A 14,283-nucleotide genomic window follows, 5' to 3' on the forward strand; every position below is an offset into this window, starting at 1 on the left:
TCTAATGATGTGCTGTTTTCCATTCTCCGCAGAATGGGGGTGTTTGTAATGATGTGCTGCTTTCCATTCTCCGCAGAATGGGGGTGCTCAGGACTTTAATAGGCTCTTTTCTTCTTTTATCCTCGAGCGTGCACCATCAGACGGGGCCACTTGTTCTCAGCTTAAAGCCTCTGCCATTGGTGGCTCAGCCAACACATTCAGCTTGCTGATGCTATGCACAATTCTAATGATGTGCTGCTTTCCATTCTCCGCAGAATGGGGGCGTTTCTAATATGTGCTGCTTTCCATTCTCCGCAGAATGGGGGTGTTTCTAATGATGTGCTGCTTTCCATTCTCCGCAGAATGGGGGTGCTCAGGACTTTAATAGGCTCTTTTCTTCTTTTATCCTCGAGCGTGCACCATCAGACGGGGCCACTTATTCTCAGCTTAAAGCCTCTGACATTGGTGGCTCAGCCAACACATTCAGCTGGCTGATGCTATGCACAATTCTAATGATATGCTGCTTTCCATTCTCCGCAGAATGGGGGTGCTCAGTACTTTAATAGGCTCTTTTCTTCTTTTATCCTCGAGCGTGCACCATCAGTCGGGGCCACTTATTCTCAGCTTAAAGCCTCTGCCATTGGTGGCTCAGCCAACACATTCAGGTTGCTGATGCTATGCACAATTCTAATGATGTGCTGCTTTCCATTCTCCGCAGAATGGGGGTGTTTCTAATGATGTGCTGCTTTCCATTCTCCGCAGAATGGGGGTGTTTCTAATGATGTGTTGCTTTCCATTCTCCGCAGAATGGGGGTGCTCAGGACTTTAATAGGCTCTTTTCTTCTTTTATCCTCGAGCGTGCACCATCAGACGGGGCCACTTATTCTCAGCTTAAAGCCTCTGACATTGGTGGCTCAGCCAACACATTCAGCTGGATGATGCTATGCACAATTCTAATGATATGCTGCTTTCCATTCTCCGCAGAATGAGGGTGCTCAGCACTTTAATAGGCTCTTTTCTTCTTATATCCTCGAGCGTGCACCATCAGACGGGGCCACTTGTTCTCAGCTTAAAGCCTCTGACATTGTTGGCTCAGCCAACACATTCAGCTGGCTGATGCTATGCACAATTCTAATGATGTGCTGCTTTCCATTCTCCGCAGAATGGGGGTGTTTCTAATGATGTGCTGCTTTCCATTCTCCGCAGAATGGGGGTGTTTCTAATGATGTGCTTCTTTCCATTCTCCGCAGAATGAGGGTGTTTCTAATGATGTGCTGCTTTCCATTCTACGCAGAATGGGGGTGTTTCTAATGATGTGCTGCTTTCCATTCTCCGCAGAATGGGGGAGCTCAGCACTTTAATAGGCTCTTTTCTTCTTTTATCCTCGAGCGTGCACCATCAGACGGGGCCACTTATTCTCAGCTTAAAGCTTCTGCCATTGGTGGCTCAACCAACACATTCAGCTTGCTGATGCTATGCACAATTCTAATGATGTGCTGCTTTCCATTCTCCGCAGAATGGGGGTGCACAGGACTTTAATAGGCTCTTTTCTTCTTTTATCCTCGAGCGTGCACCATCAGACGGGGCCACTTATTCTCAGCTTAAAGCCTCTGACATTGGTGGCTCAGCCAACACATTCAGCTTGCTGATGCTATGCACAATTCTAATGATGTGCTGCTTTCCATTCTCTGCAGAATGGGGGTGTTTCTAATGATGTGCTGCTTTCCATTCTCCGCAGAATGGGGGTGTTTCTAATGATGTGCTTCTTTCCATTCTCCGCAGAATGGGGGTGTTTCTAATGATGTGCTGCTTTCCATTCTCCGCAGAATGGGGGTGCTCAGGACTTTAATAGGCTCTTTTCTTCTTTTATCCTCGAGCGTGCACCATCAGACGGGGCCACTTATTCTCAGCTTAAAGCCTCTGACATTGGTGGCTCAGCCAACACATTCAGCTGGCTGATGCTATGCACAATTCTAATGATGTGCTGCTTTCCATTCTCCGCAGAATGGGGGTGCTCAGTACTTTAATAGGCTCTTTTCTTCTTTTATCCTCGAGCGTGCACCATCAGTCGGGGCCACTTATTCTCAGCTTAAAGCCTCTGCCATTGGTGGGTCAGCCAAAACATTCAGCTTGCTGATGCTATGCACAATTCTAATGATGTGCTGCTTTCCATTCTCCGCAGAATGGGGGTGCTCAGGACTTTAATAGGCTCTTTTCTTCTTTTATCCTCGAGCGTGCACCACCAGACGGGGCCACTTATTCTCAGCTTAAAGCCTCTGACATTGGTGGCTCAGCCAACACATTCAGCTTGCTGATGCTATGCACAATTCTAATGATGTGCTGCTTTCCATTCTCCGCAGAATGGGGGTGTTTCTAATGATGTGCTGCTTTCCATTCTCCGCAGAATGAGGGTGTTTCTAATGATGTGCTGCTTTCCATTCTCCGCAGAATGGGGGTGTTTCTAATGATGTGCTGCTTTCCATTCTCCGCAGAATGGGGGTGTTTCTAATGATGTGCTTCTTTCCATTCTCCGCAGAATGGGGATGTTTCTAATGATGTGCTGCTTTCCATTCTCCGCAGAATGGGGGTGCTCAGGACTTTAATAGGCTCTTTTCTTCTTTTATCCTCGAGCGTGCACCATCAGACGGGGCCACTTATTCTCAGCTTAAAGCCTCTGCCATTGGTGGCTCAGCCAACACATTCAGCTTGCTGATGCTATGCACAATTCTAATGATGTGCTGCTTTCCATTCTCCGCAGAATGGGGGTGCTAAGGACTTTAATAGGCTCTTTTTTTCTTTGATCCTCGAGCGTGCACCATCAGACGGGGCAACTTATTCTCAGCTTAAAGCCTCTGACATTGTTGGCTCAGCCAACACATTCAGCTGGCTGAATGTATGCACAATTCTAATGATGTGCTTCTTTCCATTCTCCGCAGAATGGGGGTGTTTCTAATGATGTGCTGCTTTCCATTCTCCGCAGAATGAGGGTGCTCAGCACTTTAATAGGCTCTTTTCTTCTTATATTCTCGAGCGTGCACCATCAGACGGGGCCACTTGTTCTCAGCTTAAAGCCTCTGCCATTGGTGGCTCAGCCAACACATTCAGCTTGCTGATGCTATGCACAATTCTAATGATGTGCTGCTTTCCATTCTCCGCAGAATGGGGGCGTTTCTAATATGTGCTGCTTTCCATTCTCCGCAGAATGGGGGTGTTTCTAATGATGTGCTGCTTTCCATTCTCCGCAGAATGGGGGTGCTCAGGACTTTAATAGGCTCTTTTCTTCTTTTATCCTCGAGCGTGCACCATCAGACGGGGCCACTTGTTCTCAGCTTAAAGCCTCTGCCATTGGTGGCTCAGCCAACACATTCAGCTTGCTGATGCTATGCACAATTCTAATGATGTGCTGCTTTCCATTCTCCGCAGAATGGGGGTGCTCAGGACTTTAATAGGCTCTTTTCTTCTTTTATCCTCGAGCGTGCACCATCAGATGGGGCCACTTATTCTCAGCTTAAAGCCTCTGACATTGTTGGCTCAGCCAACACATTCAGCTGGCTGAAGCTATGCACAATTCTAATGATGTGCTTCTTTCCATTCTCCGCAGAATGGGGGTGTTTCTAATGATGTGCTGCTTTCCATTCTCCGCAGAATGAGGGTGTTTCTAATGATGTGCTGCTTTCCATTCTCCGCAGAATGGGGGTGTTTCTAATGATGCGCTGCTTTCCATTCTCCGCAGAATGGGGGTGTTTCTAATGATGTGCTGCTTTCCATTCTCCGCAGAATGGGGGTGCTCAGGACTTTAATAGGCTCTTTTCTTCTTTTATCCTCAAGCGTGCACCATCAGACGGGGCCACTTATTCTCAGCTTAAAGCCTCTGACATTGGTGGCTCAGCCAACACATTCAGCTTGCTGATGCTATGCACAATTCTAATGATGTGCTGCTTTCCATTCTCCGCAGAATGGGGGTGCTCAGGACTTTAGTAGGCTCTTTTCTTCTTTTATCCTCGAGCGTGCACCATCAGACGGGGCCACTTATTCTCAGCTTAAAGCCTCTGACATTGGTGGCTCAGCCAACACATTCAGCTTGCTGATGCTATGCACAATTCTAATGATGTGCTGCTTTCCATTCTCCGCAGAATGGGGGTGTTTCTAATGATGTGCTGCTTTCCATTCTCCGCAGAATGGGGGTGCTCAGGACTTTAATAGGCTCTTTTCTTCTTTTATCCTCGAGCGTGCACCATCAGACGGGGCCACTTGTTCTCAGCTTAAAGCCTCTGCCATTGGTGGCTCAGCCAACACATTCAGCTTGCTGATGCTATGCACAATTCTAATGATGTGCTGCTTTCCATTCTCCGCAGAATGGGGGTGTTTCTAATGATGTGCTGCTTTCCATTCTCCGCAGAATGGGGGTGTTTCTAATGATGTGCTGCTTTCCATTCTCCGCAGAATGAGGGTGCTCAGCACTTTAATAGGCTCTTTTCTTCTTATATTCTCGAGCGTGCACCATCAGACGAGGCCACTTGTTCTCAGCTTAAAGCCTCTGCCATTGGTGGCTCGGCCAACACATTCAGCTTGCTGATGCTATGCACAATTCTAATGATGTGCTGCTTTCCATTCTCCGCAGAATGGGGGTGTTTGTAATGATGTGCTGCTTTCCATTCTCCGCAGAATGGGGGTGCTCAGCACTTTAATAGGCTCTTTTCTTCTTTTATCCTCGAGCGTGCACCATCAGACGGGGCCACTTATTCTCAGCTTAAAGCCTCTGCCATTGGTGGCTCAGCCAACACATTCAGGTTGCTGATGCTATGCACAATTCTAATGATGTGTTGCTTTCCATTCTCCGCAGAATGGGGGTGTTTCTAATGATGTGCTGCTTTCCATTCTCCGCAGAATGGGGGTGTTTCTAATGATGTGCTGCTTTCCATTCTCCGCAGAATGGGGGTGCTCAGCACTTTAATAGGCTCTTTTCTTCTTTTATCCTCGAGCGTGCACCATCAGACGGGGCCACTTGTTCTCAGCTTAAAGCCTCTGCCATTGGTGGCTCAGCCAACACATTCAGCTTGCTGATGCTATGCACAATTCTAATGATGTGCTGCTTTCCATTCTCCGCAGAATGGGGGTGTTTCTAATGATGTGCTGCTTTCCATTCTCCGCAGAATGGGGGTGCTCAGGACTTTAATAGGCTCTTTTCTTCTTATATTCTCGAGCGTGCACCATCAGACGAGGCCACTTGTTCTCAGCTTAAAGCCTCTGCCATTGGTGGCTCAGCCAACACATTCAGCTTGCTGATGCTATGCACAATTCTAATGATGTGCTGTTTTCCATTCTCCGCAGAATGGGGGTGTTTCTAATGATGTGCTACTTTCCATTCTCCGCAGAATGGGGGTGCTCAGCACTTTAATAGGCTCTTTTCTTCTTTTATCCTCGAGCGTGCACCATCAGACGTGGCCACTTGTTCTCAGCTTAAAGCCTCTGCCATTGGTGGCTCAGCCAACACATTCAGCTTGCTGATGCTATGCACAATTCTAATGATGTGCTGTTTTCCATTCTCCGCAGAATGGGGGTGTTTCTAATGATATGCTGCTTTCCATTCTCCGCAGAATGGGGGTGCTCAGGACTTTAATAGGCTCTTTTCTTCTTTTATCCTCGAGCGTGCACCATCAGACGGGGCCACTTGTTCTCAGCTTAAAGCCTCTGCCATTGGTGGCTCAGCCAACACATTCAGCTTGCTGATGCTATGCACAATTCTAATGATGTGCTGCTTTCCATTCTCCGCAGAATGGGGGCGTTTCTAATATGTGCTGCTTTCCATTCTCCGCAGAATGGGGGTGTTTCTAATGATGTGCTGCTTTCCATTCTCCGCAGAATGGGGGTGCTCAGGACTTTAATAGGCTCTTTTCTTCTTTTATCCTCGAGCGTGCACCATCAGACGGGGCCACTTATTCTCAGCTTAAAGCCTCTGACGTTGGTGGCTCAGCCAACACATTCAGCTTGCTGATGCTATGCACAATTCTAATGATGTGCTGCTTTCCATTCTCCGCAGAATGGGGGTGTTTCTAATGATGTGCTGCTTTCCATTCTCCGCAGAATGGGGGTGTTTCTAATGATGTGCTGCTTTCCATTGTCCGCAGAATGGGGGTGCTCAGGACTTTAATAGGCTCTTTTCTTCTTTTATCCTCGAGCGTGCACCATCAGACGGGGCCACTTGTTCTCAGCTTAAAGCCTCTGCCATTGGTGGCTCAGCCAACACATTCAGCTTGCTGATGCTATGCACAATTCTAATGATGTGCTGCTTTCCATTCTCCGCAGAATGGGGGTGCTCAGGACTTTAATAGGCTCTTTTCTTCTTTTATCCTCGAGCGTGCACCATCAGATGGGGCCACTTATTCTCAGCTTAAAGCCTCTGACATTGTTGGCTCAGCCAACACATTCAGCTGGCTGAAGCTATGCACAATTCTAATGATGTGCTTCTTTCCATTCTCCGCAGAATGGGGGTGTTTCTAATGATGTGCTGCTTTCCATTCTCCGCAGAATGAGGGTGTTTCTAATGATGTGCTGCTTTCCATTCTCCGCAGAATGGGGGTGTTTCTAATGATGCGTTGCTTTCCATTCTCCGCAGAATGGGGGTGTTTCTAATGATGTGCTGCTTTCCATTCTCCGCAGAATGGGGGTGCTCAGGACTTTAATAGGCTCTTTTCTTCTTTTATCCTCAAGCGTGCACCATCAGACGGGGCCACTTATTCTCAGCTTAAAGCCTCTGACATTGGTGGCTCAGCCAACACATTCAGCTTGCTGATGCTATGCACAATTCTAATGATGTGCTGCTTTCCATTCTCCGCAGAATGGGGGTGCTCAGGACTTTAGTAGGCTCTTTTCTTCTTTTATCCTCGAGCGTGCACCATCAGACGGGGCCACTTATTCTCAGCTTAAAGCCTCTGACATTGGTGGCTCAGCCAACACATTCAGCTTGCTGATGCTATGCACAATTCTAATGATGTGCTGCTTTCCATTCTCCGCAGAATGGGGGTGTTTCTAATGATGTGCTGCTTTCCATTCTCCGCAGAATTGGGGTGCTCAGGACTTTAATAGGCTCTTTTCTTCTTTTATCCTCGAGCGTGCACCATCAGACGGGGCCACTTGTTCTCAGCTTAAAGCCTCTGCCATTGGTGGCTCAGCCAACACATTCAGCTTGCTGATGCTATGCACAATTCTAATGATGTGCTGCTTTCCATTCTCCGCAGAATGGGGGTGTTTCTAATGATGTGCTGCTTTCCATTCTCCGCAGAATGGGGGTGTTTCTAATGATGTGCTGCTTTCCATTCTCCGCAGAATGAGGGTGCTCAGCACTTTAATAGGCTCTTTTCTTCTTATATTCTCGAGCGTGCACCATCAGACGAGGCCACTTGTTCTCAGCTTAAAGCCTCTGCCATTGGTGGCTCAGCCAACACATTCAGCTTGCTGATGCTATGCACAATTCTAATGATGTGCTGCTTTCCATTCTCCGCAGAATGGGGGTGTTTCTAATGATGTGCTGCTTTCCATTCTCCGCAGAATTGGGGTGCTCAGGACTTTAATAGGCTCTTTTCTTCTTTTATCCTCGAGCGTGCACCATCAGACGGGGCCACTTGTTCTCAGCTTAAAGCCTCTGCCATTGGTGGCTCAGCCAACACATTCAGCTTGCTGATGCTATGAACAATTCTAATGATGTGCTGCTTTCCATTCTCCGCAGAATGGGGGTGTTTCTAATGATGTGCTGCTTTCCATTCTCCGCAGAATGGGGGTGTTTCTAATGATGTGCTGCTTTCCATTCTCGGCTGAATGAGGGTGCTCAGCACTTTAATAGGCTCTTTTCTTCTTATATTCTCGAGCGTGCACCATCAGATGAGGCCACTTGTTCTCAGCTTAAAGCCTCTGCCATTGGTGGCTCAGCCAACACATTCAGCTTGCTGATGCTATGCACAATTCTAATGATGTGCTGTTTTCCATTCTCCGCAGAATGGGGGTGTTTCTAATGATGTGCTGCTTTCCATTCTCCGCAGAATGGGGGTGCTCAGGACTTTAATAGGCTCTTTTCTTCTTTTATCCTCGAGCGTGCACCATCAGACGGGGCCACTTGTTCTCAGCTTAAAGCCTCTGCCATTGGTGGCTCAGCCAACACATTCAGCTTGCTGATGCTATGCACAATTCTAATGATGTGCTGCTTTCCATTCTCTGCAGAATGGGGGCGTTTCTAATATGTGCTGCTTTCCATTCTCCGCAGAATGGGGGTGTTTCTAATGATGTGCTGCTTTCCATTCTCCGCAGAATGGGGGTGCTCAGGACTTTAATAGGCTCTTTTCTTCTTTTATCCTCGAGCGTGCACCATCAGACGGGGCCACTTATTCTCAGCTTAAAGCCTCTGCCATTGGTGGCTCAGCCAACACATTCAGGTTGCTGATGCTATGCACAATTCTAATGATGTGCTGCTTTCCATTCTCCGCAGAATGGGGGTGTTTCTAATGATGTGCTGCTTTCCATTCTCCGCAGAATGGGGGTGTTTCTAATGATGTGTTGCTTTCCATTCTCGACAGAATGGGGGTGCTCAGGACTTTAATAGGCTCTTTTCTTCTTTTATCCTCGAGCGTGCACCATCAGACGGGGCCACTTGTTCTCAGCTTAAAGCCTCTGACATTGTTGGCTCAGCCAACACATTCAGCTGGCTGATGCTATGCACAATTCTAATGATGTGCTGCTTTCCATTCTCCGCAGAATGGGGGTGTTTCTAATGATGTGCTGCTTTCCATTCTCCGCAGAATGGGGGTGTTTCTAATGATGTGCTTCTTTCCATTCTCCGCAGAATGAGGGTGTTTCTAATGATGTGCTGCTTTCCATTCTACGCAGAATGGGGGTGTTTCTAATGATGTGCTGCTTTCCATTCTCCGCAGAATGGGGGAGCTCAGCACTTTAATAGGCTCTTTTCTTCTTTTATCCTCGAGCGTGCACCATCAGACGGGGCCACTTATTCTCAGCTTAAAGCTTATGCCATTGGTGGCTCAACCAACACATTCAGCTTGCTGATGCTATGCACAATTCTAATGATGTGCTGCTTTCCATTCTCCGCAGAATGGGGGTGCACAGGACTTTAATAGGCTCTTTTCTTCTTTTATCCTCGAGCGTGCACCATCAGACGGGGCCACTTATTCTCAGCTTAAAGCCTCTGACATTGGTGGCTCAGCCAACACATTCAGCTTGCTGATGCTATGCACAATTCTAATGATGTGCTGCTTTCCATTCTCCGCAGAATGGGGGTGTTTCTAATGATGTGCTGCTTTCCATTCTCCGCAGAATGGGGGTGTTTCTAATGATGTGCTTCTTTCCATTCTCCGCAGAATGGGGGTGTTTCTAATGATGTGCTGCTTTCCATTCTCCGCAGAATGGGGGTGCTCAGGACTTTAATAGGCTCTTTTCTTCTTTTATCCTCGAGCGTGCACCATCAGACGGGGCCACTTATTCTCAGCTTAAAGCCTCTGACATTGGTGGCTCAGCCAACACATTCAGCTGGCTGATGCTATGCACAATTCTAATGATGTGCTGCTTTCCATTCTCCGCAGAATGGGGGTGCTCAGTACTTTAATAGGCTCTTTTCTTCTTTTATCCTCGAGCGTGCACCATCAGTCGGGGCCACTTATTCTCAGCTTAAAGCCTCTGCCATTGGTGGGTCAGCCAAAACATTCAGCTTGCTGATGCTATGCACAATTCTAATGATGTGCTGCTTTCCATTCTCCGCAGAATGGGGGTGCTCAGGACTTTAATAGGCTCTTTTCTTCTTTTATCCTCGAGCGTGCACCATCAGACGGGGCCACTTATTCTCAGCTTAAAGCCTCTGACATTGGTGGCTCAGCCAACACATTCAGCTTGCTGATGCTATGCACAATTCTAATGATGTGCTGCTTTCCATTCTCCGCAGAATGGGGGTGTTTCTAATGATGTGCTGCTTTCCATTCTCCGCAGAATGAGGGTGTTTCTAATGATGTGCTGCTTTCCATTCTCCGCAGAATGGGGATGTTTCTAATGATGTGCTGCTTTCCATTCTCCGCAGAATGGGGGTGCTCAGGACTTTAATAGGCTCTTTTCTTCTTTTATCCTCGAGCGTGCACCATCAGACGGGGCCACTTATTCTCAGCTTAAAGCCTCTGCCATTGGTGGCTCAGCCAACACATTCAGCTTGCTGATGCTATGCACAATTCTAATGATGTGCTGCTTTCCATTCTCCGCAGAATGGGGGTGCTAAGGACTTTAATAGGCTCTTTTTTTCTTTGATCCTCGAGCGTGCACCATCAGACGGGGCAACTTATTCTCAGCTTAAAGCCTCTGACATTGTTGGCTCAGCCAACACATTCAGCTGGCTGAATGTATGCACAATTCTAATGATGTGCTTCTTTCCATTCTCCGCAGAATGGGGGTGTTTCTAATGATGTGCTGCTTTCCATTCTCCGCAGAATGAGGGTGCTCAGCACTTTAATAGGCTCTTTTCTTCTTATATTCTCGAGCGTGCACCATCAGACGGGGCCACTTGTTCTCAGCTTAAAGCCTCTGCCATTGGTGGCTCAGCCAACACATTCAGCTTGCTGATGCTATGCACAATTCTAATGATGTGCTGCTTTCCATTCTCCGCAGAATGGGGGCGTTTCTAATATGTGCTGCTTTCCATTCTCCGCAGAATGGGGGTGTTTCTAATGATGTGCTGCTTTCCATTCTCCGCAGAATGGGGGTGCTCAGGACTTTAATAGGCTCTTTTCTTCTTTTATCCTCGAGCGTGCACCATCAGACGGGGCCACTTGTTCTCAGCTTAAAGCCTCTGCCATTGGTGGCTCAGCCAACACATTCAGCTTGCTGATGCTATGCACAATTCTAATGATGTGCTGCTTTCCATTCTCCGCAGAATGGGGGTGCTCAGGACTTTAATAGGCTCTTTTCTTCTTTTATCCTCGAGCGTGCACCATCAGATGGGGCCACTTATTCTCAGCTTAAAGCCTCTGACATTGTTGGCTCAGCCAACACATTAAGCTGGCTGAAGCTATGCACAATTCTAATGATGTGCTTCTTTCCATTCTCCGCAGAATGGGAGTGTTTCTAATGATGCGCTGCTTTCCATTCTCCGCAGAATGGGGGTGTTTCTAATGATGTGCTGCTTTCCATTCTCCGCAGAATGGGGGTGTTTCTAATGATGCGCTGCTTTCCATTCTCCGCAGAATGGGGGTGTTTCTAATGATGTGCTGCTTTCCATTCTCCGCAGAATGGGGGTGCTCAGGACTTTAATAGGCTCTTTTCTTCTTTTATCCTCAAGCGTGCACCATCAGACGGGGCCACTTATTCTCAGCTTAAAGCCTCTGACATTGGTGGCTCAGCCAACACATTCAGCTTGCTGATGCTATGCACAATTCTAATGATGTGCTGCTTTCCATTCTCCGCAGAATGGGGGTGCTCAGGACTTTAGTAGGCTCTTTTCTTCTTTTATCCTCGAGCGTGCACCATCAGACGGGGCCACTTATTCTCAGCTTAAAGCCTCTGACATTGGTGGCTCAGCCAACACATTCAGCTTGCTGATGCTATGCACAATTCTAATGATGTGCTGCTTTCCATTCTCCGCAGAATGGGGGTGTTTCTAATGATGTGCTGCTTTCCATTCTCCGCAGAATGGGGGTGCTCAGGACTTTAATAGGCTCTTTTCTTCTTTTATCCTCGAGCGTGCACCATCAGACGGGGCCACTTATTCTCAGCTTAAAGCCTCTGCCATTGGTGGCTCAGCCAACACATTCAGGTTGCTGATGCTATGCACAATTCTAATGATGTGTTGCTTTCCATTCTCCGCAGAATGGGAGTGTTTCTAATGATGTGCTGCTTTCCATTCTCCGCAGAATGGGGGTGTTACTAATGATGTGCTGCTTTCCATTCTCCGCAGAATGGGGGTGCTCAGCACTTTAATAGGCTCTTTTCTTCTTTTATCCTCGAGCGTGCACCATCAGACGGGGCCACTTGTTCTCAGCTTAAAGCCTCTGCCATTGGTGGCTCAGCCAACACATTCAGCTTGCTGATGCTATGCACAATTCTAATGATGTGCTGCTTTCCATTCTCCGCAGAATGGGGGTGTTTCTAATGATGTGCTGCTTTCCATTCTCCGCAGAATGGGGGTGTTTCTAATGATGTGCTGCTTTCCATTCTCCGCAGAATGAGGGTGCTCAGCACTTTAATAGGCTCTTTTCTTCTTATATTCTCGAGCGTGCACCATCAGACGAGGCCACTTGTTCTCAGCTTAAAGCCTCTGCCATTGGTGGCTCAGCCAACACATTCAGCTTGCTGATGCTATGCACAATTCTAATGATGTGCTGCTTTCCATTCTCCGCAGAATGGGGGTGTTTGTAATGATGTGCTGCTTTCCATTCTCCGCAGAATGGGGGTGCTCAGCACTTTAATAGGCTCTTTTCTTCTTTTATCCTCGAGCGTGCACCATCAGACGGGGCCACTTGTTCTCAGCTTAAAGCCTCTGCCATTGGTGGCTCAGCCAACACATTCAGGTTGCTGATGCTATGCACAATTCTAATGATGTGTTGCTTTCCATTCTCCGCAGAATGGGGGTGTTTCTAATGATGTGCTGCTTTCCATTCTCCGCAGAATGGGGGTGTTTCTAATGATGTGCTGCTTTCCATTCTCCGCAGAATGGGGGTGCTCAGCACTTTAATAGGCTCTTTTCTTCTTTTATCCTCGAGCGTGCACCATCAGACGGGGCCACTTGTTCTCAGCTTAAAGCCTCTGCCATTGGTGGCTCAGCCAACACATTCAGCTTGCTGATGCTATGCACAATTCTAATGATGTGCTGCTTTCCATTCTCCGCAGAATGGGGGTGTTTTTAATGATGTGCTGCTTTCCATTCTCCGCAGAATGGGGGTGTTTCTAATGATGTGCTGCTTTCCATTCTCCGCAGAATGAGGGTGCTCAGCACTTTAATAGGCTCTTTTCTTCTTATATTCTCGAGCGTGCACCATCAGACGAGGCCACTTGTTCTCAGCTTAAAGCCTCTGCCATTGGTGGCTCAGCCAACACATTCAGCTTGCTGATGCTATGCACAATTCTAATGATGTGCTGTTTTCCATTCTCCGCAGAATGGGGGTGTTTCTAATGATGTGCTGCTTTCCATTCTCCGCAGAATGGGGGTGCTCAGGACTTTAATAGGCTCTTTTCTTCTTTTATCCTCGAGCGTGCACCATCAGACGGGGCCACTTGTTCTCAGCTTAAAGCCTCTGCCATTGGTGGCTCAGCCAACACATTCAGCTTGCTGATGCTATGCACAATTCTAATGATGTGCTGCTTTCCATTCTCCGCAGAATGGGGGCGTTTCTAATATGTGCTGCTTTCCATTCTCCGCAGAATGGGGGTGTTTCTAATGATGTGCTGCTTTCCATTCTCCGCAGAATGGGGGTGCTCAGGACTTTAATAGGCTCTTTTCTTCTTTTATCCTCGAGCGTGCACCATCAGACGGGGCCACTTATTCTCAGCTTAAAGCCTCTGACATTGGTGGCTCAGCCAACACATTCAGCTTGCTGATGCTATGCACAATTCTAATGATGTGCTGCTTTCCATTCTCCGCAGAATGGGGGTGTTTCTAATGATGTGCTGCTTTCCATTCTCCGCAGAATGGGGGTGTTTCTAATGATGTGCTGCTTTCCATTCTCCGCAGAATGGGGGTGCTCAGGACTTTAATAGGCTCTTTTCTTCTTTTATCCTCGAGCGTGCACCATCAGACGGGGCCACTTGTTCTCAGCTTAAAGCCTCTGCCATTGGTGGCTCAGCCGACACATTCAGCTTGCTGATGCTATGCACAATTCTAATGATGTGCTGCTTTCCATTCTCCGCAGAATGGGGGTGGTCAGGACTTTAATAGGCTCTTTTCTTCTTTTATCCTCGAGCGTGCACCATCAGATGGGGCCACTTATTCTCAGCTTAAAGCCTCTGACATTGTTGGCTCAGCCAACACATTCAGCTGGCTGAAGCTATGCACAATTCTAATGATGTGCTTCTTTCCATTCTCCGCAGAATGGGGGTGTTTCTAATGATGTGCTGCTTTCCATTCTCCGCAGAATGAGGGTGTTTCTAATGATGTGCTGCTTTCCATTCTCCGCAGAATGGGGTTGTTTCTAATGATGCGCTGCTTTCCATTCTCCGCAGAATGGGGGTGTTTCTAATGATGTGCTGCTTTCCATTCTCCGCAGAATGGGGGTGCTCAGGACTTTAATAGGCTCTTTTCTTCTTTTATCCTCAAGCGTGCACCAT

This window comes from Aquarana catesbeiana, linkage group LG13 (assembly GCF_042186555.1).
Source record: "Aquarana catesbeiana isolate 2022-GZ linkage group LG13, ASM4218655v1, whole genome shotgun sequence".
NCBI classification, from domain to species: domain Eukaryota; kingdom Metazoa; phylum Chordata; class Amphibia; order Anura; family Ranidae; genus Aquarana; species Aquarana catesbeiana.